Consider the following 26,937-nt stretch of genomic DNA (forward strand, 5'->3'; position numbering starts at 1 on the left):
AGATATTAATCTCCCATTCAACCCCTCACATCCAAAGGACACTCAAATATTCCACACTCTAAACTTAAAAAGGGACTGAAAATTATTCAGTCTCTTAGAATTATAGACACATGGAGATTTATGAACCCCACAATGAAACAATATACCTGTTTCTCCCCCCCCCCCACAAAACTGTTACTCTAGGTTAGATTATATTTTCTTGTCCCAACACAATTTGCAATGGCTGAGATCAGCCTCCATGCACAGCATATACTGGTCGGATCCGCAGTGTCAATTCAAATCCTGATTCCAAATAGACCTAAGACATGCTGGCAGTGGAAATTCAAGTATGTAATGCTGCACACCTACAGAATCAATACAATAAGGTGGGTGCTCACTGCAGGGGTCCCCTGAAAGATCCCCCCAAAAAATCCAAAATATAAGAGAAGAGCAGGGCACATCCAAATGATAAAAAGTTACAGCTTTATTTTACATATGATAAACAACTTATGCTGGAGATGTGAGGAACCCTCTGGATCACTGTCACATATTTGGTTCGGATGTAGAATTATCCCCAACCTCAATTATTCTACATATTCCTTCTGAGGAAAAATAGTTTAAGCAAAGCCTACTCCTTCAATTGTTCAATAGCAGCATGCTCCCTGATACCTAAACACTGGAGAGATCCTAACCCACCAACAATTGAAGAATGGCGAAATACAGTTAATGATATTTACCTCATGGAAGAATTGTCTTCCTCATGTAATAACAAACAAAATGATTTCATAGCTACTTGGCTGCTATGGGTCTCCTATTATATGACCAGACACAACCAGGCGACCACATCCCCTTCTCTTTCTCTCTCTTTCCCTCTACTTTCAACCTTTACCCCCCAACCGCTGATAACTAGTGATGGGCGAAATGTTTTGCCAAGCACGGATTTGTGGTGAACTGAGTTTAGCGGATTGTTTCGCGAGACGGATGAAAATATTCTCAGCGGAAAAATTTGCTGCACGTCCAAAAACTGTCTATTAGCGGCTATTCTTTTGTCGCCCGCGGCTATTCCTTTGTCGCCCGCGGCTATTCTTTTTTTGCCTGCGGCTATTCCTTTGTCGCCCGCGGCTATTCCTTTGTCGCCCGCAGCTATTCCTTTGTCGCCTGCGGCTATTCTTTTGCCACGTGACTATTCTTTTGACGGGGGCGACAAAAGAATAGCCACGGCGACAGAAGAATAGCCACGGGCGTCAAAAGAATAGCCGCAGGCAACAAAAGAATAGCCACGGGCGACAGAAGAATAGCCACGGGCGTCAAAAGAATAGCCGCGGGCAACAAAAGAATAGCCGCGGGCGACAAAGGTATAGCCGCGGGCGACAATTTTTTTTTGCCGTGCGGCATTTTTGCCGTTTCGCGAATCTTTTGAAACATTCGCAAATTTTTCGGCGAAGCGAAACGGGACAAATTCGCTCGTCACTACTGATAACCTATACTTTTCCTTCTCTTCTCTTGTTTCACCTTAGACTTCAATATGCTTAAGTCCTATAAAGTTACTATACATTTGTTATACAATGTTTATAAGTCAGAAATTGTGATAAAATTGTCTATGCAAATGTGAAATGTTATAACTATATGCTTCTGAAGCGTTATTATTATGACAATAAACAAGTTTAATACCAAGTAAATATAGGAAATCTGAACTTCTAATATTAGATTCTAATTAATTAATTAGATTCTTCTAATACAGTAGGTTCTGATTTAAATATGAAATGGTATTATAATCAAAGGGATAAATGAAATGGGAAAGGGTTAATTAAAAGGAAAAGTACTGGCAGCATCGCTGAATAAGCAAACTAGACTGTTCCATTCATGATTGCAGACAGCTGCAGCTAAAGGCGTAGGAATAACACCATGTTACATTTGTTTTTACAAGATAATAAATGTGTGTTAGTGATAAACTGGATTCCCATGTGTGCAGGCTGCTGTGTGTACTGACCCAGCTCCCTATATCTTACAGTACAGCTATGGCTCCTGTCATCCAGAATGCTCGGGACCTGGGGTTTTCCAGATAAGGGGTCTTTCAGTAATTTGGATCTCTATACCATAATTCTGCTAAAAAATAATTGAAACATGAATTAAACGAAATAGGATTGTTTTATCTCCAATAAGGATTATTTATATCTTAGTTGGGATCAAGTACAGGTACTGTTTTATTATTACAGAGAAAAGGGAATCATTTAACCATGAAATAAACCCAATAGGGCTGTTCTGCCCCAATAAGGGGTAATTATATCTTAGTTGGGATCAAGTACAGGTACTGTTTTATTATTACAGAGAAAAGGGGATCATTTAACCATTAAATAAACCCAATAGGGCTGTTCTGCCCCCAATAAGGGGTAATTATATCTTAGTTGGGATCAAGTACAGGTACTGTTTTATTATTACAGAGAAAAGGGGATCATTTAACCATGAAATAAACCCAATAGGGCTGTTCTGCCCCAATAAGGGGTAATTATATCTTAGTTGGGATCAAGTACAGGTACTGTTTTATTATTACAGAGAAAAGGGAATCATTTAACCATGAAATAAACCCAATAGGGCTGTTCTGCCCCCAATAAGGGGTAATTATATCTTAGTTGGGATCAAGTACTGGTACTGTTTTATTATTACAGAGAAAAGGGAATCATTTAACCATGAAATAAACCCAATAGGGCTGTTCTGCCCCCAATAAGGGGTAATTATATCTTAGTTGGGATCAAGTACAGGTACTGTTTTATTATTACAGAGAAAAGGGAATCATTTAACCATGAAATAAACCCAATAGGGCTGTTCTGCCCCCAATAAGGGGTAATTATATCTTAGTTGGGATCAAGTACAGGTACTGTTTTATTATTACAGAGAAAAGGGAATCATTTAAACATGAAATAAACCATAACAGAGTAAAAGAAAATAATTTTTTTTACATGGAATCTTCCTTTAATTCAGGGCTTTCTGGATAAGGGTTTTTGGATAACTGATCCCTTACCTGTACAACATTCCTTGCTGTAATCCATCACAATGCGACACACTGTAGCAGCACAAGCCTCTTGTTACATCCTAATGAATCTGCCGTATCTTTCCGGACAATCATATATATCCCTTCACTTAAAAATGTCCAATTTTCAGTATTTAGAGACTTCACAAACTTATACGGGTATAGGATGTAAGGACCTAAGGTTTCCAGATAAGGAATCTTTCCATAATTTGGATCTCCATACCTTTAATCTGCTAAATCTCATTTAAACATGAAATGAACCCAATAGCATTGATCTGCCCCCAATATGGATTGATGCAGATTAGTTACCATCACATACAAGCTACTGTTTTATTATTACAGAGAAGAGTTAAATGGAGTCTATGGGAAAATAGCCTTCCTGTAATTCTGAGCTTTCTGGATAAAGGGATTTAAGGAATTAGATCCTATTTCTGGCAGCTATTCATGCGCAGCTTGTTTCCGCTTTATCCAGCTAGTTATCATTTTTTCACACAAACCATCTTTATTATTTTTTTTGCCAAAAATGATTTGGCCGCCTGAAGCTATTTAGCTTTGTTATAACATGCAAAGGTTCACTCTCAAAATATGTTGGTAATTTACAAGAAGATTTAAACATATTAAAAAACAGATTTACCACGTAACAAATAGAGGTAGGGTTAATACTTTTGGGCTTCTTCTTATCTTCTAGGGCAGGGGGCGGGTCAACAGGGGTGGGTCCATTACATCATGTACGGAGCAATGACGTTAATGGGGTGGGGCAAGAAGTCAGTGGGCCACATTCGAGGGGAAATAGTTTGAGGGCTAAAAAGGGAGCTGGGAGAGGGGATAGGAAGAGGACTGGGGTCAGACCAGAGGCAGGATGGCGGTGGATCAGAAGTGGGCCGCGGGAGGATAAGAGTACAAGATATTACAAACTTACTTGCATTACCAGTACATCTGTAATATTGGCCCTGGCCCTAGGCCGATGAAATACTGCCCAGGTGGCAAGCCCAAATGAAGGGATCCAGAGTTTGATATTTTTGATATAAAAGTTACTGGGCCCTATATCATTCTTTATAAGCACATGTAGGGAGGCTGGGGATACCTGTCCCACCCTCTGTGTTGTCTCTGTACAGTAAGGGAAAGGATTCCCCACTTTCTCAGCGAGCCTTCCTTCCTGTCATTTCACAGGGGAATTTACAGGAAGTGACAGGAAGGCCTGCAGAGGAAGTGCTGGGAGAGATGCAGGCAGAAAGAGAGAGAGAGACGAAGGTGTTCCTGTAAGATCCCAGATCTTACCAAGTGTAAAAAGTCAGTAGAGACCCAAGTGGCAGGAAAGCAGGCTCTGTTTAGGGTACATAAGGAAAATGTCTCCTTGTCAGGGTTCTAAAGAACAAAACATGATATTTTCACAGAAAACCAAAGGGATTCTGAAAAAAACACTGCAAGATAGACTCATTTGGCAAGGTCACGTAAGGTGGGCAATATCAGAGTAATCTCCCAAAAATCGAATTACAACAAACACCTAGTCAGTTTTGGAGAGCCCTGCCCTGTTTCCAAACTGGGAAAACCAGGCAGGCAGTTTTGACTTCGACAGCCCTTTTGAAAATCAGGCTGTTCAGGTCAAAACTGGGCAGGTGGCAACCCTGTGTGTGTATGCGTGCCTTGGCTTGTTTGTGTGCACTGTGAATCATATGATCCCAGGGGGCGGCCCTTAGTACTTAAAATGGCAATTTTCTATTTAGGATTACCCAATGGCACATACTACTAAAACAGTATATTTTTATGAAAATGGTTTATTTAGACGAAGCAGGGTTTTACATTTGTGCTTGTTTATGAGATATATTTTTATAGAGACCTACATTGGGTATAGTTTTCCTTTAATTCAGATGGGGACAAAGCATATGGACAAACCTCCATGCCAACATGGATAAGAGTTTGGTAAATGGGAAACTCTGATGAATCTACTTCCTACCACCTCGATATTTCACTTCAACATCGGGAGAAAGATGAATGTGTCCCATAGTCTCAGTAATAAACAGGGTTATATAAGCACAGATGGTATACAGAAAAGACCTTGCACTATAATCACACTACAGGGTGCACACTGTGTCATTTTGGATACAAATTGAAATTCAATATAAGCAGAGATGATCATTCCCACGGGTGCCATTGCTGTTTTGCTTTACAGAACTCTCAGATTTGAAAAATATGTAAAAACCACCTGCAATACGACACCACAGACACAACACTGACACAAGGGGGTTTCTGGCACAAACAATAAATGTTTGGTTTTTTTTATAGAAAACAGTGACTGGGTTCTTCTGCCTCTTTGTTTTACATGAGAACATGGAAAAAGTGCCTTCTTCCCATGGAATGTTATTATAACATCTTATTCTAAGTTATTTTGTTTTATTACATTGATAAAATTAGATAGATTTGCTGCTTGTTTGTCACCCATGACTTATACTTCACAGGTGTAGATATCGTCAGCCCATGCTCATCTGGCCAGGCCTGTAAGCAGTGATATCCACCTGTCACTTTGCACAAGGGGTGATTTGGGGGCTGTTCAGCACAGACAGTATCCTCAGGGACAAAAGCTCCTGGTCTGCACATTGCTCACTTTTAATTCCATCCTCTTGTAAAGCAACATTAGTTGTTGCTTATAAAAGCCGTAGATGTGGTCTTCCAATTACTTAGTTGGGTATACCTTGAAGCCCAAGGCCTGGACCTGCATGTTTGTAATAACAGCTCTCAGTATGGGCCCCCAGTAAAATAAGGAACCCCTTGTCATTGAAAACCCCTGATATTATAATAATATTATATTATTAATTATTATTATACAGGTATGGGACCTATTATCCAGAATGCTCGGGACCTGGGGTTTTCCAGATAAGGGATCTTTCTGTAATTTAGATCTCCGGCCTTAAGGCTGCTAAAAATCATTTAAATATTGAATAAACCCAATAGGATTGTTTGTCTCCAACAAGAATTATTTATATCTTAGTTGGGATCAAGTACAAGGTACTGTTTTATTATTATAGAGAAAAAGGAAATAATTTTAAAAATTAGAATTATTTGCTTATAATGGAGTCTATGGGAGATGGACTTTCCGTAATTCGGAACTTTCTGGATAACAGGTTTCCGGATAAGGGATCCCATACCTGTAATTAGAGATGATACATTAGTCATATCAATCCTACGATGAGATTCTTCCCAGGGTTTTACTGGGCCCATTCTCCTGCCCTACCACAGCCACGAGGTCAGCTCCCTATATTGTTGACATGAGCATTGTTAGAGCGCTTTCTCCCAATAGTATTTGGCTAGAGGATGCCCATTACATGTGTCAGTGGTTTTAAGTTCAAGTGTTTGCCCTGGTATATTAGGAATAGGCAGTCTCACCTGTCGTACTGGCAAGTTATCTTTGTTACCCTTGCGTAGCTGTTAGTTTTGTCAATTGGGACTGGCTCTGGGTGATTGAGGTCAGGGGCGGGCCAAGCCGACCAGACGCCCTAGGCAACCCGGTCGGCTAACTCAGCCCACCTCCCCGTGGAGGAGTCATTGCCTCCGCCGCTAATGACAAGCGGCGGAGGAAATGACAAAGTAGCACTAGGGGTAGGCAGGAGAGGCTGCCTGGCGCCCCTCAATTGTTGCGCCCTAGGCAGCTGCCTCTTCTGCCTACCCCTAGTTCCGGCCCTGATTGAGGTCTCCAAGTATCTAGCCAGTCTCTGGCCTCTTGTGGCGTCTGGAAGAAGAGGGCTCTATCTCCAGCTTGAACCCTCATTTTGGCCAGGTATAGCATGCCATATTTTAAGTTGGCCTCACGGAGTCGACGTTTGACTGCTGTGAAAGTTCCTCGCTGGCGCTGTGGCTCGGCCAAGAAGTCTGGGAACACTGAGACTTTCTTCCAGTCCACCATGACGTCTGGGCTTTGACGGACCGCTTGACTGCTTCCTATATTGTTACACAGCTGTCTATAGTTTTATTACTTCTCATCAGAGATAAAAGTGCATTTCAAAAAGACATACAGGCAGCTGGATGCACTGCTTGAAACATTTATATAATATGTAAGGGGCAAATAGAAAAGGCTAGGGGTATTACTGTTATTGCTAATGATAGCAGTAACAAACTCTTTGAGGTACTGATATACTGCTGTTAGCATTTAACTCCCTCATTATGGGACTGACGTATTGCCGGAGTCAGTTTTTCACCTATCATGGGATATAGTGCTGTAAGCAATAACTCACTTTTCAAGGGACTGACTGCTGGATTGTGGCAGTGCCTTTATTATAGCATTGACATACTGCTCGTGGCAATACTAAATATAAATCATTTAAACTGTTAAATATTATCAAATTTTGTACAGTTTCTGAAGTAGTCAAATTACTCTTCTCTATCCTTCTCTATCCCTCTATCTCTATCTACTCTTCTCAGCATCTGTCTCTCTTCATTCTCTTGTCATGCAGGAGCCGGAATCAGATTATGATTGACAGGTCTAATACAGCCTTTGGGGGCAATGCACCCTTTCCCTACAAGATGAACTAGAGCTTACTCTTTCAAAATAATTTGCTCTGATGGAAATGCCGTCTCTCTACATGCAGGAGTCAAAATGTAGAGTTGATATATTTAGAATGTTTCCTGTTTCCAAGAGGTAAAGCTTATATCAAACTTTGATTCTCACGATAGTTCACCTTTAAGTGCAAGCATACAAAAGAGAGAGGGGTATTAAACAATGCACATACCCTGGCCCCTTGTTTCATAAGTGATTCACTTTGCCAGTGCATCTTTAAAAAAACAGGGGGTTCTAGTTACAAAATTGGCAAGCCACCACACCACGTGAAGGCAAACCTAACATAGTGGTCCCAACTATTCACCTCTGGTCATACCCCTCAAAGGCTGGCACCTCCCTGCATGGCAGCTTCTCCCAGGACAAGTGTCTTCTGAGCAGGGCATTGGTTCCAGTCACAGGGCTTATCCCCCCCCCATGCCATTAGCATTTATAGGAGAGAGACTGCCAAGGCCACAGCATTGGTTGGTTCTACAGGCTTACAGCTTGCAGCTTGTAAAGGAGAAAAACTGGCCACTTACCAACACCCATTTTTTCAAGACATAAGACCACCATTAAACTAGGAGAGAATTGATCAATGCACATTCCCTGGTCCCCTGCTTCATTAGCTATCCAGCATCTATACCAGTGTTTTTTGAAGATGCATGCAGTGCAATAGACGTTGAATGGCTTATGAAAAAGGGGACCAGGCAATGTACATTGATCCACCCCTCCCCCCACCTCTCTTTTGTATATCTGTAGCTTATTTCACCAGATTAGTTGCATTTCCAATGTACTTGTATGCTTTACTTAGCCTTGGAGAGCTCCCACAACTCCCCTTTGTGTATTTATGTCATTTTAAATGCAAAAAGGGTTCCCTATTTTTACCCACAATGGTAAAACAATCGTTTCTCTCCACTATCCATTGGAAATCGTTGTGCCCCATATGCCACCCCATACAAAGCAACCACAAGTTTCTGCCTCCTGGGAGCTATAACCAGCTACAATGCAACAAAATACATCAGTCCATGTGTGGGAAACACTACTGAATCTTACTTCACACTACTTTTAATACATGCAGAAAGCGGAAAAAAAAACAAATGGCATCAAAAACTTAAAAGAAATAAATGGTTTTCTAGAGAAAAGATCAACTTAAAAGAAAATTACATTTTGTGCTGTGGCTTCTGAAGTTAACTTCCTGTGTGGGACATTTTACTAAGAATATGCTTAAGTATCGACAGACATGCTTTATTTCAAGGAAAATGTAGCAAATAAAAGGTGCTGTGGGGGGGTTGAGGTTTATGTTTAAGGCACGAAGCCTAAGCAGAGGTGTCTGTTATATTTAGTAGCTAATATCTCAGCCAACAGGTAGAGAGGTGGAAACCATTAGGTCAATGTCTTCCTGTTCAGAGCATGGAAACTACTCATTTGGTGTCAGATATAAGTAGTAGGTTATTAATGGGCTGAAGTTTGGCCAACGCATAATTGCAGAGGATGGATTTTCATAGCCCACTGTGGATAATTTGAGTCATCACCAATACAGGTTTGGGTCAGTTTTGTGTGATCTTGGTTTGGGGCCTCGCAGCATAGAAAATGAAGCAGCCAATGTTCGTAGACATGAAAACGATCATGGTCTCAGGTACTTTCCAAGGAAAATGTTAGTTTCCATGAATCATTTATCATTTGCACACAAAATGCTATTGAAATAGCAATGGGCAAATTTGCACCTGGGCAGTAACCCATAGCAACCAATCAAAAGTGATTTCATTGCTCAACCTGAAGTTGCCCGAAAAAAAGCCAATCACTGATGATTGGTTGTTACTGGTTATCACGCATGTGCCCAGTGTTTATAAATTAGCAGTACAATATTTTATGGCATGGCACAACAGAATTTGATAGAACTAAGTTAATTGTATTAGTGGTGGGCTAGGGTGCTGGGTACAACTGGCACTGACCCACCAGAACAGATGTTGTATGGCACAGAAAGCTTGGTGCTGGCTTCCTAATAACCCAAGGTCAGAAAATATGTGTCAGTGCAACAAATGAAAAATCAGGGTATTGGGGATGCCATCATAAATGTTTTTTAAGGACTCCTTATGGAATGACTAGAAATGTTATGGTGTTAGTCTTTGATTTTGGTCTTAGCTCATAACAAACATATATAGCTGCCGACAGTGCTAGGTGTCACCTAGACCCATGGCGGAAACCAGAAAGGGCTGATGGGAATTGTCCTTTGCTGGGGCCCAACAGGAGATCATTTGATACTCTGGCATGGGTGTTTTATAATTTGATGTGTTTAAACCTAATTATATATAAGAAACCAAAAAATGTTTTAGAATGCCATGCAGAACAGATAGTGAATCTCAAAATGATTATGTTGCATGCCCTTATGTGGTTGGATGCGGAATATATGGTTGGCTAACATCTATAAGCTCTAATGAGAAGGGCCCTCTTTACCTTTACAGCACCTGCTATGTAGACTTTTTAAGAGCAGAGTGGGGGTTGAGCATCGAGAGCAGAGTGGGGGTCGAGTATCGAGAGCAGAGTGGGGGTCGAGTATTGAGAGCAGAGTGGGGGTTGAGTATCGAGAGCAGAGTGGGGGTTGAGTATCGAGAGCAGAGTGGGGGTCGAGTATCGAGAGCAGAGTGGGGGTTGAGTATCAAGAGCAGAGTGGGGGTTGAGTATCGAGAGCAGGGTGGGGGTTGAGTATCAAGAGCAGAGTGGGGGTTGAGTATCAAGAGCAGAGTGGGGGTTGAGTATCGAGAGCAGAGTGGGGGTTGAGTATCGAGAGCAGAGTGGGGGTTGAGTATGAGTTGTGTGTGCACCTTGGGCACCAATGCTGCTTGGCCCAGCTCTGCTGAATACCTGTGATTGAGGCACCTGATTGACCAACAAGGTACAAGATTGATATGCAGCTTAGGATATGTGTAGGGGGCACAAGGAGGGACATCTACATGCCACCCCTCACCTGCCCTTCATGAATAGAGCAGTGCAGAACACAGGCAGTGCAGTATTCATGGAAAAAAATATAGGCTTCATTGCCCGGTTTTGGAGTGTGCCAATTTGTGCCAATTCTCCTCCGTGCAAGGAAGTGTGCAAAATTTCCCCCTGCACTGTGCTCATTCAGTAAACACATAAAATTTAAGTCTAACTCTGAATTGCTCATCACACTAATACCTACAATTGTTTCCTCATAGATTTTCTTCCCAAAGGGAACTACTGGAACTTCTTCAATACCTACGGCAAGACTATACTTAAGGGGCCAGTAACAAGAAAGGGCTTTGTATACTTTATATATAACTCACTGTTACCTTGACCAAGCAAAAAACATATATACTGGTTTCTGCATTGGCGCCAAATAACACCTATTTTAGCAAATCAGCCCCATAATCTATTAATGTAAATAAAGCATTTGTACTTTTTGGTGGTATCTGCTCTTTAAACCACTTTAATAGCTTTATGTCTGTACTATGATCCACATGGATTGGATAGATAGTGGAAAGGAGCTTCACAATCTTTTCATACAACCAAGCAAATCAAAACATGACTGTTGAGCAGAAGACATGGTAGCTCAGTTTATTTGTAATTACCCTAAGATCATAGGGTGGGTGGGATAGGGGGGGGGGATACAGTTCTTTACAAATACATTCAGTGAACTCAACAAACAGATATTTCCATGATACTAAAACTCAACCATCACTAGTCAACCAGTGTGAGGTCCAGAACTACCGTTCCTTACTATGAAAATAATATTCCTTAATCTTCATGCGGACGTATGGACTAGAGAAAGAGAACTCTTTGCCTTAATACAATAGAAAATCATGAATTGAATGTTTCATGAACTAAAAGAAAATCTCCAGGGAATTGAGCTAAATATTTGGGTTTATGCCTGGGAAGAATTTATGTGGTTTCCTTGACCTGCATACTCAGGGCAATGCCTCCATCTATTAAGGACATGTAACAATAATAGACAAGTAGGCTAACATTCTTCATGCCAGACTCGGGAGACAGAAGACCAGGGACAGATCTATCAAAGGTTGAATAGTTTATGCAGATACAACTTGGTGTTTTCCACCCGAAAAGTAAAAACCTTTCAAAGTATTTCCCCGCTGATTTTTTTTTTTATCTCCAGAAAGTCATCACCAGCTTTGAGCAGTAATCGATCACAATACAAGTCCTGTAACATATCACATGTTTTATTACATTTTTCTAATTCATTGAACATATAATGAAACATTCTCTGAAAATGGAATGTAGGGTTTTTATGGCTGATAAGGCAAACAAACCTAAAGGTCACTGCCAACGAATTCTGAAGAGGTTTTCTGAAGTGATAAATAGCTTCTAGCCAAGTGCAGTCTGGGTTAGGAAGATGCCTTCTGAACACTACATGAATGCATAATGCCATGTACAATGGCCTGGCTGTTTCCATGGCTTGGTCCCCTGGTTCCATTGAAAGAAAACCCAAAGACTGCACTGTGTAGTAACATCCTTGACAATTCCATGCTTTGTATTTTGTGGCTAGAGTTTGAGAAATGTCACTTCCTGGTTTGAGGAGAATAATGTTACCATATAGAATGGGTTTGCTGAGATACATAGTTACATAGGGTTGAAAAAAGAGTCCATCAAGTTCAACCCTTCCAAGTAAACCCAGCACACACAACCTATACTTATCAATCTTTACTATCACATACATAAACTATCTATACCAACATCAATACTAGGGGGCTGATTTACTAACCCACGAATTCGAATCCGAATTGGAAAAATTCCGATTGCAAAACGAACATTTTGCGACTTTTCCGTATTTTTTGCGATTTTTTCGGCGCCTTTACGTCTTTTCGGAAATTATCGCGACTTTTTCGTTACCAATACGATTTGCGCGAAAAAACGCGACTTTTTCGTAGCCATTCCGAAAGTTGTGATTTTTTCTTAGCGTTAAAACTTGCGCGAAAAGTTGCGCTTTTTTCGTAGCGTTAAAACTTAAAAGGCGCAACGTTTTGCGCAAGTTTTAACACTACGAAAAAATCGCAACTTTCGGAATAGCTACGAAAAACTTGCGTTTTTCCGCAAAAATCGTATTGGTAACGAAAAAGTCGCGATAATTTTCCGAAAAAATCGCAAAATACCGATCATTACGAAAAAAACGCAATCGGACGCATTCGGCCCGTTCGTGAGTAAGTAAATGGGCCCCTAACTGTAGATATTAGTATCACAATAGCCTTGGATATTCTGATTGTTCAAGAACTCATCCAGGCCCCTCTTAAAGGCATTAACAGAATCTGCCATTACCACATCACTAGGAAGGGCATTCCCTAACCTCACTGCCCTCACCGTGAGGAACCCCCTACGCTGCTTCAAATGGAAGCTCCGTTCCTCTAATCTAAAGGGGGGGCCTCTGGTGCGTTGATTGTTTTTATCGGAAAAAATAACCCCCCCATCTGCCTATAATCCCCTCTAATGTACTTGTACAGAGTAATCATGTCCCCTCGCAAGCGCCTCTTTTCTAATCTAGTCTAATCTCATAGTTTAACCCTTCCATCCCCTTTACCAGTTTAGTTGCGGTCTCTGCACTCTCTCCAGCTCATTAATATCCTTCTTAAGGACTGGAGCCCAAAACTGCACTGCATACTCAAGGTGAGGCCTTACCAGGGACCTATAAAGGGGCAAAATTATGTTTCATCCCTTGAGTCAATGCCCTTTTTATACAAGACAGCACTTTATTTGCTTTAGTAGCCACAGAATGACACTGCCTGGAATTAGACAATCAACAAAAAACCCTAGATCCTTCTCCATTAAGGATACCCCCAACACACTCCCATTCAGTAGATAGTTCGCGTTTATATTATTTCTACCAAAATGCATAACTTTGCACTTATCAACATTGAACCTCATTTTCCAGTTTGCTGCCCAGTTTCCCAATGTTGTCAAATCGCTCTGCAAAGCGGCAGCATCCTGCATGGAACTTATAGTTTTGCACAATTTTGTGTCAACAGCAAAAATAGAAACAGTACTCTCTATGCCCACCTCCAGGTCATTAATAAACAAGTTAAAAAGCAAAGGCCCAAGGACTGACCCCTGCGGTACTCCACTAACCACACTGGTCCAATTAGAATATGTTCCATTTACCCCCACTCTTTGTAATCTATCCTTCAGCCAGTTCTGACCCCTCTGACCCCCTCGTGATAATAAGGTTCCCACCCCTTCTTGCTTCATTTTTTTTCACATAATTAAAAAAAAATATTCTTTTTACTCCTAGCTGCAATATCCCTTTCCATCTCTATTTTAGCTTGCTTGATAGCTTTTTTGCATGCTTTATTTGCTTCCTTGTACCTGATGAAAGTTTCTGCTGTCCCAGCTAACTTGAATGCTTTAAAAGCACGTTTTTTCTTACCAACCTCGACACTAACACCTTTATTCAGCCATAAAAGTTTTGCTTTGCGATGCCTCTCCTTGCTTACAAGGGGAATATACTGTTGTGTATACCTGCAAAGCAATGTTTTAAAGATGTTCCATTTTCCTTCTGTGTCTAACCCCATGAAAAGCCTTTCCCAGTTGACACATTGCAGAGATGCCCTTATACTGGCAAAGTCTGCACGTCTAAAATTGAGCGTTTTAGTTACTCCCTTATAGCGCTGTCTCTGCAGCATTATCTCAAAGGAGACCATGTTGTGATCACTGTTCCCCAAATGCTCACCCACACAAATGTTAGAGATGAGTTCAGTATTATTAGATATTACCAGGTCCAAAATAGCGTCATTCCTAGTGGGTTCTTGAACTGCCTGAAATAAAAAGTTGTCATTTAGCATATTTACAAACCTACTAGCGTTTTCTGACTTAGCCACCCCATTACTCCAGTCAATGTCCGGATAATTAAAGTCCCCCATAATAACAACTTGACCCAGTTGTGAAGCCTCCTCCATTTGCAACAATAGCTGGGCCTCATCCCCCTCATCTATACGGGGTGGTTTATAGCATACACCAATGATCATTTTCTTTGTGACCTTCAGCCCTACTGAAATTTCTACCCAAAGAGATTCAACGTTTTCATTGGTAATGTCTTTATTACATTGCTTTAAGTCTGACTTTACATAAAGACAAACCCCTCCACCCTTTTTAATCCCTCTGTCCCTCCTAAAAAGTGTATAACCATTTAAATTCACGGCCCAGTTGCATTTTTCATCCCACCAGGTCTCAGTGATACCAATTAAATCATAATTTTCAATACATGCAATAGCTTGCAGCTCTCCTAATTTACTCGACAAGCTACGCGCATTAGCCAGCATGCAGCGGAGATTACTACTACTCCTCCAGCCTCTTAACCATTATCTCCCCTAGCACAGCGGACCCCCTTCCATTGAGGTGCAATCCGTCACGGCTGTATAGATTGTACCCCAAAGAAAAGTCAGGCCAGTGCTCTAGGAACCCAAACCCTTCCTTCCTACACCAAGACTTTAGCCACACATTTAGCTCCCTAAGCTCCCGTTGTCTCCCTAAACTTGCACGTGGCATCTGCAAAATTTCCAAAACCTACCATTCACTTTGTCATTAGTACCGATATGTACCAAGACAGCCGGGTCATGCCCAGCCCCTCTCAATAATTTGTCAACCCGATCAACCACATGCCGAACCCTGGCACCAGGAAGACAGCAAACTGTTCGGTTGAAGGAGTGAAAGAACTTAATTGGCCTGCTTAGAGCCCTGACCTAACCTAATTGAACCGCTGTTGGATAACCTGGAACATCCATGCCCAACCTCACTACTGCTCTTGTGGCTGAATTGATCCCACCTACAACGTCCCAACTTCTAGTAGTAGCAGCAAAGAAAGACCAACTTCATATTAATAATACCCTTGGTTTGTGAACTGTATGTGGTTTACAAATCATATTCTTTAAACTGTTGCTCTTTAAGATGGATTTGACAGCAGAATCATGAGCCGTTATGAAGCTGACAAACTACAACCTGGGTTATGAGTAAGACAGTTACGATTGGCTTTGTTAAAATTAGAGTTAAAATTATGTGTGTTTAAAGATGAATATGGTATTAATATTGTATTAATATGTACCTGTGTCTCTGTAGAGCTCCCACTAAATTACTCTTAGGCCAGTTGGCTTATATGGATATGAATATTATATACTGTAGATCAGTGTTTTTCAACCTTTTTTGGGCAAAGGCACACTTGTTTCATGAAAAAAATCACGAGGCACACCACCATTAGAAAATGTTAAAAAATTTAACTCTGTGCCCAGCAGCAGTGCCCCCCTAGTACACTGGTGCCCAGCAGCAGTGCCCCCCTAGTACACTGGTGCCCAGCAGCAGTGCCCCCCTAGTACATTGGTGCCAAGAGCAGTGCCCCCCTAGTACATTGGTGCCCAGCAGCAGTGCCCCCCTAGTACATTGGTTCCAAGAGCAGTGCCCCCCTAGTACACTGGTGCCCAGCAGCAGTGCCCCCCTAGTACATTGGTGCCAAGAGCAGTGCCCCCCTAGTACATTGGTGCCCAGCAGCAGTGCCCCCCTAGTACATTGGTTCCAAGAGCAGTGCCCCCCTAGTACACTGGTGCCCAGCAGCAGTGCCCCCCTAGTACATTGGTGCCAAGAGCAGTGCCCCCCTAGTACATTGGTGCCCAGCAGCAGTGCCCCCCTAGTACATTGGTTCCAAGAGCAGTGCCCCCCTAGTACACTGGTGCCCAGCAGCAGTGCCCCCCTAGTACATTGGTGCCAAGAGCAGTGCCCCCCTAGTATATTGGTGCCCAGCAGCAGTGCCCCCCAGTACATTGGTGCCAAGAGCCAGCCCCCCTAGTACATTGGTGCCCAGCAGCAGTGCCCCCATAAGTCAGTGTGCCCCGTGGCCCCCCCTAATACATTGGTGCCCAGCAGCATTTTACTTCTGCTCTTCGGCGGCTTCAGCAGCATCTTCCCCTCACGCGCGCCGCCTCTGCACTTCTGCCTACACGCGACCGCACACATGCCCTTTTATAACGTTGCGCCCCGTGCGTACTGACGTCACCCGTACACACGAGGCGCAACCAATGACAGGGCCCGGATTTTATTAAAGGGGGCCCGAGCTACTAAGAAAAACTGTAGCATCGCCGGGCCCCCTTTGAAAGTAAAAATTGCGGCCCTGCCTATGGCACACCAGGCAACATCTCGCGGCACACTAGTGTGCCGCGGAACAGCGGTTGAAAAACGCTGCTGTAGATAACTGCAGACCCCCTGTTCTTGACTTCTTCTCTGTGTAGTTATTTGACTCTGAGCTGCTGAGGATCTTCTTTTCTCTCTCTTTTGTACTCCATACTGGTTAATTCAATTCTCTATCCTGCTGTTGTGTTGGCCATGTGGTGGGATGAACCCAGGTAGCCCAATGACTAAAGGCATTTGATAGGTGGACAAGAGGTGTAGCGTGGCAGGACTTGTTAACAGAACCTAATCTAAAATCTAATTGATTTCAGGGTCAATAGAAATTTAGGACAGTGGCACACAGTCAGGGAGATTATATTGCTGTGGTTAAATCTTGGCTACTTTGGGCGACTTTGGAAAATGAAGTCTCATGTGTGTTTTCCCACTGGAAATTCACTTTATAGCTGGTGGGAAAGCATTCTGGGGAGACCTGTCACCTGCGGTAGCCAAGATTTAACTACGGGCAGTTTAACTATCTCCCTGTGTGCCAATACTACTGTGGTGCTAACAAGGCATCGACCTGCTACAACAGGACTGCCTGTCAGTCAAACACAAGAGCTTTTACTGGCAATTTGTTCATGCCAGGGCAAATACTACAGGTTGGGCACACAAAGGGCACACAAAGGATGCTGTTGGTAAATTTGATGCCACTGTTTTAGGTATGTAGTGATTTCATCTTCTTTTGTGTGCAGAGTGCGAGGGAGGTGTGAGTGGGTCGCTGCAGCAAGTATTTATAGCCTGGGGTATGAAACCACACAACTACAGAAAGAGTTGCAAACCTTTAACTGCGTCTCATACATTCAGAAGTTCAACATATGACAAAGGTATAAGTAATGGGAACCCATTTTTGATCTAATAAGACATTTTAATACAAACTGAATGGAAAGGCAATGTGCAAAGTGCCGACAACAGGTGTGATCTGCCATGTTCTGCACTCTGCTTTAATGAATATTGTAGCACAGAGACCTGTGGCTGTCCTGATGAAGGCCTGTGTTTGGCAGAACTGTACACATGAGAGGCAGGGGGGTGGCATCTAGGCACATCAGTGCTGTATGAGTGCTAAGGGCCTATTCCTGCACCCTGCGTAGGGTCATCGTATACGTATAACCCCTTATGTTTTATTGTTACCATTATCATCAATCACTGGACCCTCTAATAAAACGCGCCTTTGCTGTATGCCGCTGACTACTTTATTAATAAAGAAGAGAAAGCAAATGCAATGCTAAGCCACTTTCCAATATACAGTACATCTATTGAGCGTTTATGTTTCTAGTTACAGGTATAGGACCTATTATCCAGAATACTCGGGACCAAGGGTATTCCGGATAAGGGGTCTTTCTGTAATTTGGATCTCCATACCTTAAGTCTACTAAAAAATCAATAAAACAGTAATTAAACCCAATAGGGCTGGATCAATTACAAGGTACTGTTTTCTTACTACAGAGAAAAAGGAAATCAGTTTTAAAACTCTGAATTATTTGATTAAAATGGAGTCTATGGGAGATGGGCTTTCCGTAATTCAGAGCTTTCTGGATAATGGGTTTCCGGATAAGGGGTCCGATACCTGTCTTTGTAAACTAAACTGCAAATAAAAGCTCTCCCCCCACACATAACCTTGCATAATATCATTTAAAAAAAAAGATTTAAAAAGCAATATCAGAGAAAACGGGAAAAGATAAAATAGATGCAGGCAAGTATGCAGAGTCTTGGCATAACCAGCAACCTCTCCGGCATTTGCCAGAACCCACAGATTGCCCGTCTGGGCCTGAACAGATATTTAATATTTCTTAGATAATAAACTGAATTCCCTAGGGAGATCTCTCTCATGCTCTCAGCAGATCCCAGCCCACAACTTGGCTTTTCAAGATTTTAACGCCACAAATTATCTTCATAATCTCCATCTTTATATCAAGTTAATGGGCTTGTAAAATACCACTATGAAACAATATTTGGAGGGATGGAAGGGGCCCACCAGTTGGATCTTTGCCTACGACCCAGCAAGGCCTTAAAATGGCCCTGCATAGGAGCCAGCTTTATTTACCGACTGTTTAGTCTAGTAACCTTGGCTTATGCTCAACTTATGTGGTTTCCTGTTAATAATTCTACTCATAATTACAATCATTTGGTGAATATACTGCACAGATCAACTTATATAAGCACTGCCTAGTCAGTTTGAATAGGAGAAATGTCATTGCTGTGTCTAACAGAAATTGTGTTGAAATCCTTAATGTAAAGCAGTGCTGTCCAACTGGCGGTCCGTGACCCCCCTCTGTGTGGGGGACGTGTCTGGCTGCTGTGACCTTTGTGTAAGCTTTAAATAGTATCAGTACTGAGATTAACTGGCCCCCTGTATGGTTCACACCTCATATTCAGCCTGTAATTCCCCTGCATTATTTAAACATGTAATCCGCTGTTCTGTTCACACCTTTTAATCCCTACATTGTTCACACCTCAGGCTCAGACTGTAAGCATCCACATTGTTCACCTGTTCACACCTCAGACTGTAGGAGCTGTAGAAACCCACCCATAAACCCTACACGCTATAAAAAGAACATATACTGAGGTGGTACTGCAATTAAAAAGTTTTTTAATATATAATTATTGTGCAGACTGTAGGAGCAGTGCCAGAATTGTGTCACTGTATGCTGCCTGTGTGTGTCATACTATGCCTGCCCTATGCTGCCTGTGTGTGCCATACTTTGCCTGCCCTATGCTTCCTGTGTGCCATACTCTGCGTGCACTACCCTGCCTGTGTGTGCCATACTCTGTCTGTCCTATGCTGCCTGTGTGTGCCATACTCTGCCTGCCCTATGCTGCCTGTGTGTGCCATACTCTGCCTGCCCTATGCTGCCTGTGTGTGCCATACTCTGCCTGCCCTATGCTGCCTGTGTGTGCCATACTCTGCCTACCCTAAGCTGCCTGTGTGTGCCATACACACAGACAGCAAAGCGCAGGCAGAGTATGGAACACAGGCAGCATAGGGCAGGTAGAGTATGGCACACACAGGCATGGTAGGGCAGAAAGAGTATGGCCCACACAGGCAGCATAGGGCAGGCAGAGTATGGCACACACAGGCAGGGTAGGGCAGACAGAGTATGGCACACACAGACAGAATAGAGTAGGCAGAGTATGGCACACACAGGCAGCATAGGGCAGACAGAGTATGGCACACACAGGCAGTATAGGGCAGGCAGAGTATGGCACACACAGGCAGCATAGGGCAGGCAGAGTATGGCCCACACAGGCAGTATAGGGCAGGCAGAGTATGGCACACACAGGCAGCATAGTCCAGGCAGTGTTTGACACACACAGGCAGCGTAGGGCAGACAGAGTATGGCACACACAGGCAGCATAGGGCAGACAGAGTATGGCACACACAGGCAGTATAGGGCAGGCAGAGTATGGCACACACAGGCAGCATAGGCCAGGCAGAGTATGGCACACACAGGCAGGGCAGGGAAGGCAGAGTATGGCAGGTTTTTGCTGTGCTACCACCACTTATATGGGTATGGTCATGTGATAACATGGTGTGGTTTCAAGTGGGTGTGGTTTTAAAAAAGGGGAGTGGTCAAAACCGGCTTCCAGAATCGGCCCTCCACCATGTAGGCCAGAAAAATTCTGGTCCTTGGTACCACAGAAATTGGACAGCACTGATTTAAAGCATCGGTATTATGGTAAGGGCCACAGAGAGAGATATTTACTAGGGCAACACTGTATATGCAAAGAACCAGAGAGAAATATTACCCTTTACATGTATTTATTAGTAATTCTGGAGCTTTGGCAAGATTATTTAAAGGGTAGTGCCGATTCTGTCATATTCATTGTTCATGCAATGGGATATTGGAACCCTACTGAGCTCTTCAAAGATATGTGCAGTATATAGTGTTACATGTGCAGGCAGCTTTCTACATTCTTGCAATAGCTTCCTAATACAGACAAGGGGCACCAACATTGCGGTAAATAGAAATGAAATTTATACAGTTACAAAGATTAAATACCGGTATGAGCTCTGAATTACTGGATTCTAAACCCCCTGTGCCATTTCCTTTGGAGCCCCAATAGGCACACATAGCCTGCTATCACATAGTTCAATCATGTATAACACTCATGCCAGGGACAGCCACTCTGTGGCCTTTTAGCTGTCAAACTAGAGTTTTTTGTGCTTGTTAACTACAGTACCAGTAGGTTTCTCATGGAATAAAACCCAGTTTATTTTAACAGCTGTTGTGTAAACACAGGGAACCTCCAGGATTTGGCTACAGTCACCATAAGGGTGAAGACAGCTACTAGTAGCTGCTACTAGACTCCAGAAAATCCCCTGCCATAGACAATACTGAGAACTGCCTCTGCCAAAACACACAGTGACAATTATCAGTAAATGATCAGCATTGTCTATTTTAGTAGCCACGACAAGTAGCTGCTACTAGTAGCTCCGTGTGTCTTCACCCTAAGGGTTCATTGTTTTCCTCCAGCTTTAAAGATTTTTCTATTTAGAAAAATGTCTTTCTGATTTTTATCCCAAGCTGTTTGAATGAGGAGGTAAACTCTAGGCATCAAGGGCACAAGATGTAGATGGCTACGTCCCCTAAGGAACAGAGGGTTATCTTTACTGTTTATAGCTGGGACCAAGTATCATCTTAGAATTACTTTATATGAAGTAGAAGGGTATTGAGCTATGTGCCCCTATGTTATAAGGACTTTAGATTGTAAGTTCCTCTGGAGAAGGGACTGATGTATAATCTCTGTAAAGTGCTGTACTATAATAATAATGTTGGAAGAGTATAGTATGGAGAGTATTAAGTAAAAAAATAGGGGTGCAATCCCTCTGTACAGTAAATCTAAGCTATTGATTTCTATTGTATTCATTTCTTAATAAATGAATAATAATAAAAAAGGATATCCATGCGTTGCCTATTTTACACTGCCAGACTAATACAATAAAAATATGTGTTATTGCTCCATTATAGAGACATCTGTCAATTTTTTTGCATCTCAAGACTATTGAGACATTAATGCAGGTATTTAACTCCCAGGGTATTCCATATCATAAGTCCATTTTTTTTTCCTCCCTTCATTATTTGTTTTTTTATAGTATTTGAATTATTTGCCTTCTTTTCTGACTCTTTCCAGCTTATAAATGGGGGTCACTGACCCCAGCAGTCAAAAATGATTGCCTTGTGAGGCTACAATTTTATTGTTATTGTTACTTTCTGTGTACTGTTATTGTTACTTTCTATTCAGTCCCTTACTATTCATATCTGTCAATCTCTCAAACCACTTCCTGGTTACTAAGATAAAATGGACCCTAGCAACCAGCTAACTACTGAAATTCCAAACTGGAGAGCTGTGAAACAAAAAGTAATGGGGCCAGGGTATGACAGGCGTGGCCAAGATCACTTAGGGTCTGGTTGGCATCTCTGGATAATGTATCTGCTAGTAGTCACTATAACAAAGACTTTTTGCTCTTTAAAGGGGTGGTTCACCTTTATGGAAACTTTTAGTATGTTATAGAATGGCCACTTTTCAATTGGTCTTCATTTTTTATAGTTTTTGAACTATTTGCCTTGCTCTTCTAATTATTTGCAGCTTTAAAGGAGAAGGAAAGGCTAATAAAGAGTTAATCTCAAGCTGCAGGCATACCTTCAGTTCTCTCAATAGTGCCCTTAAGTCTCCCCATATTTCTACCGTTCAGATGATCAGAAGCCTCATAAGGAAAAAAACGCTGAGCTGTGTAAAGAAAGTTCCCATAATGCCTCACTCCTGCACCAAGACCCAGACCCATGTACATGCGCAGTTTGTAAGACTATGAGGAAGCTTCCTGCTGATTGGCTCAGATCCACATTCCTAAGGGGGGGGGAGTAAGTTCTTAGTATTCTTTATGGAGGGGGAGCAGGAGAGAGGAGAGAGCTGCATGTCTCTGGCACAGGAAAACAAACAGACAAGAAATCCTGTTCCTTTTGACAGAGGACTCAGTGCAGTGTTTCTGTGAGTGCTTATGGCTGTATTTACATAGACCTTTCTGATTAAGCTTACTTAGTTTTTACCTTTCCTTCTCCTTTAAAATGGGGGTCACTAAGCCCGACAGCCAAAAAGCTATTGCTCTGTGAGACTTTATTGTTACTTTTTATAACTTCTTTTTCAATTCAGGTCCTCTCCTATTCATATACCAGCCTCTCATTCAAACCACTCCCTGGTTGCTAAGGTAATTTGGACCCTAGCAACCAGATAGCTGCTGAAACTCTGAAGTTGAAGAGCTGCAGAACAAAAAAAAAACTACAAACAATAAAAAATGAAGACCAATTGCAAAACATTTCCATATCACTCTCTACATCATACTAAAAGTTAAGTCAAAGGTGAACAACTCCTTTAAGGTGGAACTTTCCTTCTTATAATGTCAAGGGATGATCTTATGCCCTCTGGAAGGATCTTCTGGTGACCGACATAAGGCAATTAAGGTTTGATTGAAACTAGTGCCCCTTACATATAACAAAACAAACCTGTCCCTCATCAAACTCTAACCAACCTGATCCAACAGCAACTGCTCTCCACCCTCACCCTTATGGATTCTACTGTATAAAGTCGTTATTGTTAGAAAAATGTGGTTTTGCCCGGTGACTGTGAATCTGTTATTCTCAATTTACTGGAAGGGTCACTTTCTTCCTGGTAATAATGTTATTAAATGACATTTCTTTCACTGATTAGTAAACAATCCTCCCTTCTCGTGTGACGAATGATTGGGAACTTCTTGTACCAGTCTCAGAATCTTTTGTAAAGATATCACTTCAATGGGTTATTTTATCTTCTATTGGGCAACTTTTCAGCATGGATGGGTGTTAGGAGTGGCACTGCCAGGTGAATTCAACTTGCCCGACCCAACCATAAGTACATGCACGCAACACTAATGTACCAAACAATTACTGATTTTGCACTCAGCAAGTTCAAGTACTGCTAATGTACCTGGGGCTTGTATGCTGGCCTGTTCCCAAACAACTCCTGCCAAAAATGAGTCAACAGAACCTTCTGAAATGTTTCTGAAACTAGTGTGGACAGGGTCGGACTGGGGGGTGCACGGCCCTCCGGGGCTGCTGTCCAAGGGGCTCTGCAGGTGCCCCTGCTGGCCATGTCCCCCACACTGAGTCTCCACTTAGCCCCCACTGAGCCTCCCTTACCCCCCCTGCAGGGGCCCCCACTGAGCCTCCCTAACCCCCCCCCACGGTCCCCCACCCGACGCCCTACTCTGAGTGTGCATAAGTTTAATGCATCAGGAACGGTCAGCTGGGGGAGCCCTGGCAAGTGTCGGGTCTGGGCAGCCCACTAGGACCGGGGCCCACCGGGTTTTTTCCCAGTCTGACCCTGAGTGTGGAACATCATGGGGTCAAAGCAAGACTGTTTAGGGGCCCCCAGACTTTGAAGATTCGCTCGCTTACGGGTGGGCGATATCGGGGAACATGTAGGCTAATTCGAACGTTTGGCCCTGGGGCCAAACAACTGAATTATAATGGCGGCAATGGGGCAGTCGATTTGGGGACCGCATCAACGAGCCAATGTGGTCCCCGATCTGACTAAATCTTTTAACCTGCCCTATCGATATCTGGCCAGATATCAGTCGGGCATGCCCCTCGTTCCTGCCCCTACACGGGCTGATAAGCTGCAGAATCGGTCCAAGGGACCCATATCAGCAGCTACAATCGGCCCGTGTATGGCAACCTTTAGTCAGAAAGGATATGCCCTTTGCCAACAACATCAGAGAATCCCCATGGAAGACTGCAACACAGCAAAGGGCATATATATTTGGAGTATACACATAAGGGATGTCCAGTCTAAACTGCAAACCCAGCATCCTACCAATCTGAAGGTTTGTTGTAGGGATGTTCAGTTTTATAGCAATATAGGAGCTGCCGGTTGCGCATAAATAAATATTGTACTTAACAGTATGGGGAATTGCACCTCTGGAAAAGGCAGTTGCCAAACACCTGACTCCTGAAAGCACAAGCAGAAGGGAGAGATAACTTACGACAATAAGGCTTCTGTGCATGCCATGCCTCTTAGTCACTCATTATATATCAGTAATCGTATTAATTGTCAATGTAAATGATTGTGGGTACATGTGCAGTATCGTACATCTGCCCAAAATTGTTCATGGATCCTTGTAATTGGTGGATTCCACAGAGCTGACTAATGTTTAGGCCTACAAATGCCAGTGAGGAATTTGCCCTGTTATTAGACCCAGCACGGAAGGGCAGACTGTGTGTGGGGCAGGAACTCAGAGATGAGTCTTCTGTGCTATTAACTTGAAAGTGGCAATCTGCTGTACATCTGATGGTTTTCAATTGTATCTACTTTTCTTATATACCTTTCCTTTATTGCCTGGTATATATTATATATATGATATTTTTATTTTTACTGTCCAGCAACCAGGCACCCACCCCAACCACATGGGGCCTGTTCTTTAGTTACAATGTTAATATCTGCCTGCAACTGGCTGCTCTAGTATCTACGTCAGCATTTCTTTTTAAATAATGCTTTATTTATTGCTTTTATGTACATGTAGTAAGGGTACAGCAGAGGAAGGAGGGATAAGGGATAAGCATATTGCAGATTAACAACTGTACAATAGTCTGTAATGATTAGGATGTCTAGGGGGCTGATTTACTAACCCACGAATCCGACCCGAATTGGAAAAGTTCCGACTTGAAAACGAACATTTTGTGACTTTTTCGTATTTTTTGCGATTTTTTCGGCGTCTTTACGAATTTTTCGTTACCAATACGATTTTTGCGTAAAAACGCGAGTTTTTCATAGCCATTACGAAAGTTGCGTAAAATCGCCCGATTTTTTCGTAGTGTTAAAACTTACGCGAAAAGTTGCGCCTTTTTCGTAGCGTTAAAACTTAAAAGGTGCGAAGTTTCGCGTAAGTTTTAACGCTACGAAAAAATCGCAACTTTTTGCGCAAGTTTTAACGCTACGAAAAATCGCCAGATTTTACGCAACTTTCGTAATGGCTACGAAAAACTCGCGTTTTTACGCAAAAATCGTATTGGTAACGAAAAATTCGTAAAGACGCCGAAAAAATCGCAAAAAATACGAAAAAATCGCAAAATACCGATCATTACGAAAAAAACGCAATCGGACTCATTTCGACCCGTTCGTGGGTTAGTAAATGTGCCCCTAGGTGTATGTCCAGTTTTGTCCAGTGAGGCGATCTTTTCTTAATTTGGCCCCCTACATGTTGGCTCCTCTTATTGCTTGGCCCACAGGCCAATAATGAATTATAATGGAAGCCTATGCAGGCCCATTAGGAGAGGAACCACCTGCTGGGTGGCACCCCTACCTTCACTTGTACCCAAAGAGTAACTGCTGAGATTACAGGCAGGAGGGGGGTCTCCCTGAATACATAATATTATCTAATACAAGCACTGCATGTGCAGGATAAAACTTGCAGTCTTCTTTTATTATGGACTAAAACATATATATATTTGTGTATTATAAAAATTCTGACCTTGAATAAAGCAATAAAAGCTGCTTATTAACTGGTCAATCCATTAGTAATTTGTTTGTTTTACTGAGCTGCAATGGGTCCCTCCTTTATTATCTAAAGTAAATACTGACTGCACATGTTTCCTTAATATATTATATAAATTGCAAAATATTTTAGAGCTCAACCTGTTTAAGACTGAGAAGTTTCCATGGTAGCTAAACAAACAGAAACACTTAAATAAAATCGGCAGTGCCCATTTACAAAAGTGCGCATCAGTTTAAATGGACACAAGGCTGTGTTCATATAAATGTTATTCATTAAAAGTACTTGCAAACTAGGCCCAGACTAGCAATGTGGGGATTCTGGCAAATGCCAGACGCAATAGCCGGTGCCATTGGAGGGGCCCAGGGGAACAGGATGCAATGTATTGTAGTATAGTTCACCATGATAATAAATTTAGGTGCCCAATGTAAGTGAGCGGCAGCAGAGCAAGCCTGGGAGAAGTGAATAGGATGCGCCGTGCACGCACTCAAGGGTAAGCGTTGGGCCACCTGAAGATTTTTTTTGCTTGTAGTTACCCCACTGGCCAGAGGGGCTGCTGTAAGATGCCATAGACAATCACTATTTATTGGGCTGCTGGGGGCTGTTTGGGCCTGTTTTGAAACCCAGTCCAGACTGTTGCAAACAAACACACTCCTGCCACATTGTTGTGTTGAGCACCTATTGGTTCATTAGGAAAATCACGCCCTAGTA

The 26,937-nt window shown here is 42.5% G+C and overlaps 2 protein-coding genes across 3 annotated transcripts in view; one reads left to right on the plus strand and one right to left on the minus strand.

Annotated features, from left to right (window-relative positions):
- Positions 1 to 26,937, minus strand: part of pih1d1 (PIH1 domain containing 1) — a 506,577-nt gene that overhangs the window by 59,230 nt on the left and 420,410 nt on the right. The gene's annotated exons all lie outside the window — the stretch shown is intronic.
- The window catches only part of LOC116412377, a 30,269-nt gene that overhangs the window by 1,698 nt on the left and 1,634 nt on the right, over positions 1 to 26,937 (plus strand). The gene's annotated exons all lie outside the window — the stretch shown is intronic.

The sequence above is a fragment of the Xenopus tropicalis genome, chromosome 7 (genome assembly GCF_000004195.4).
Source record: "Xenopus tropicalis strain Nigerian chromosome 7, UCB_Xtro_10.0, whole genome shotgun sequence".
NCBI classification, from domain to species: Eukaryota; Metazoa; Chordata; class Amphibia; order Anura; family Pipidae; genus Xenopus; species Xenopus tropicalis.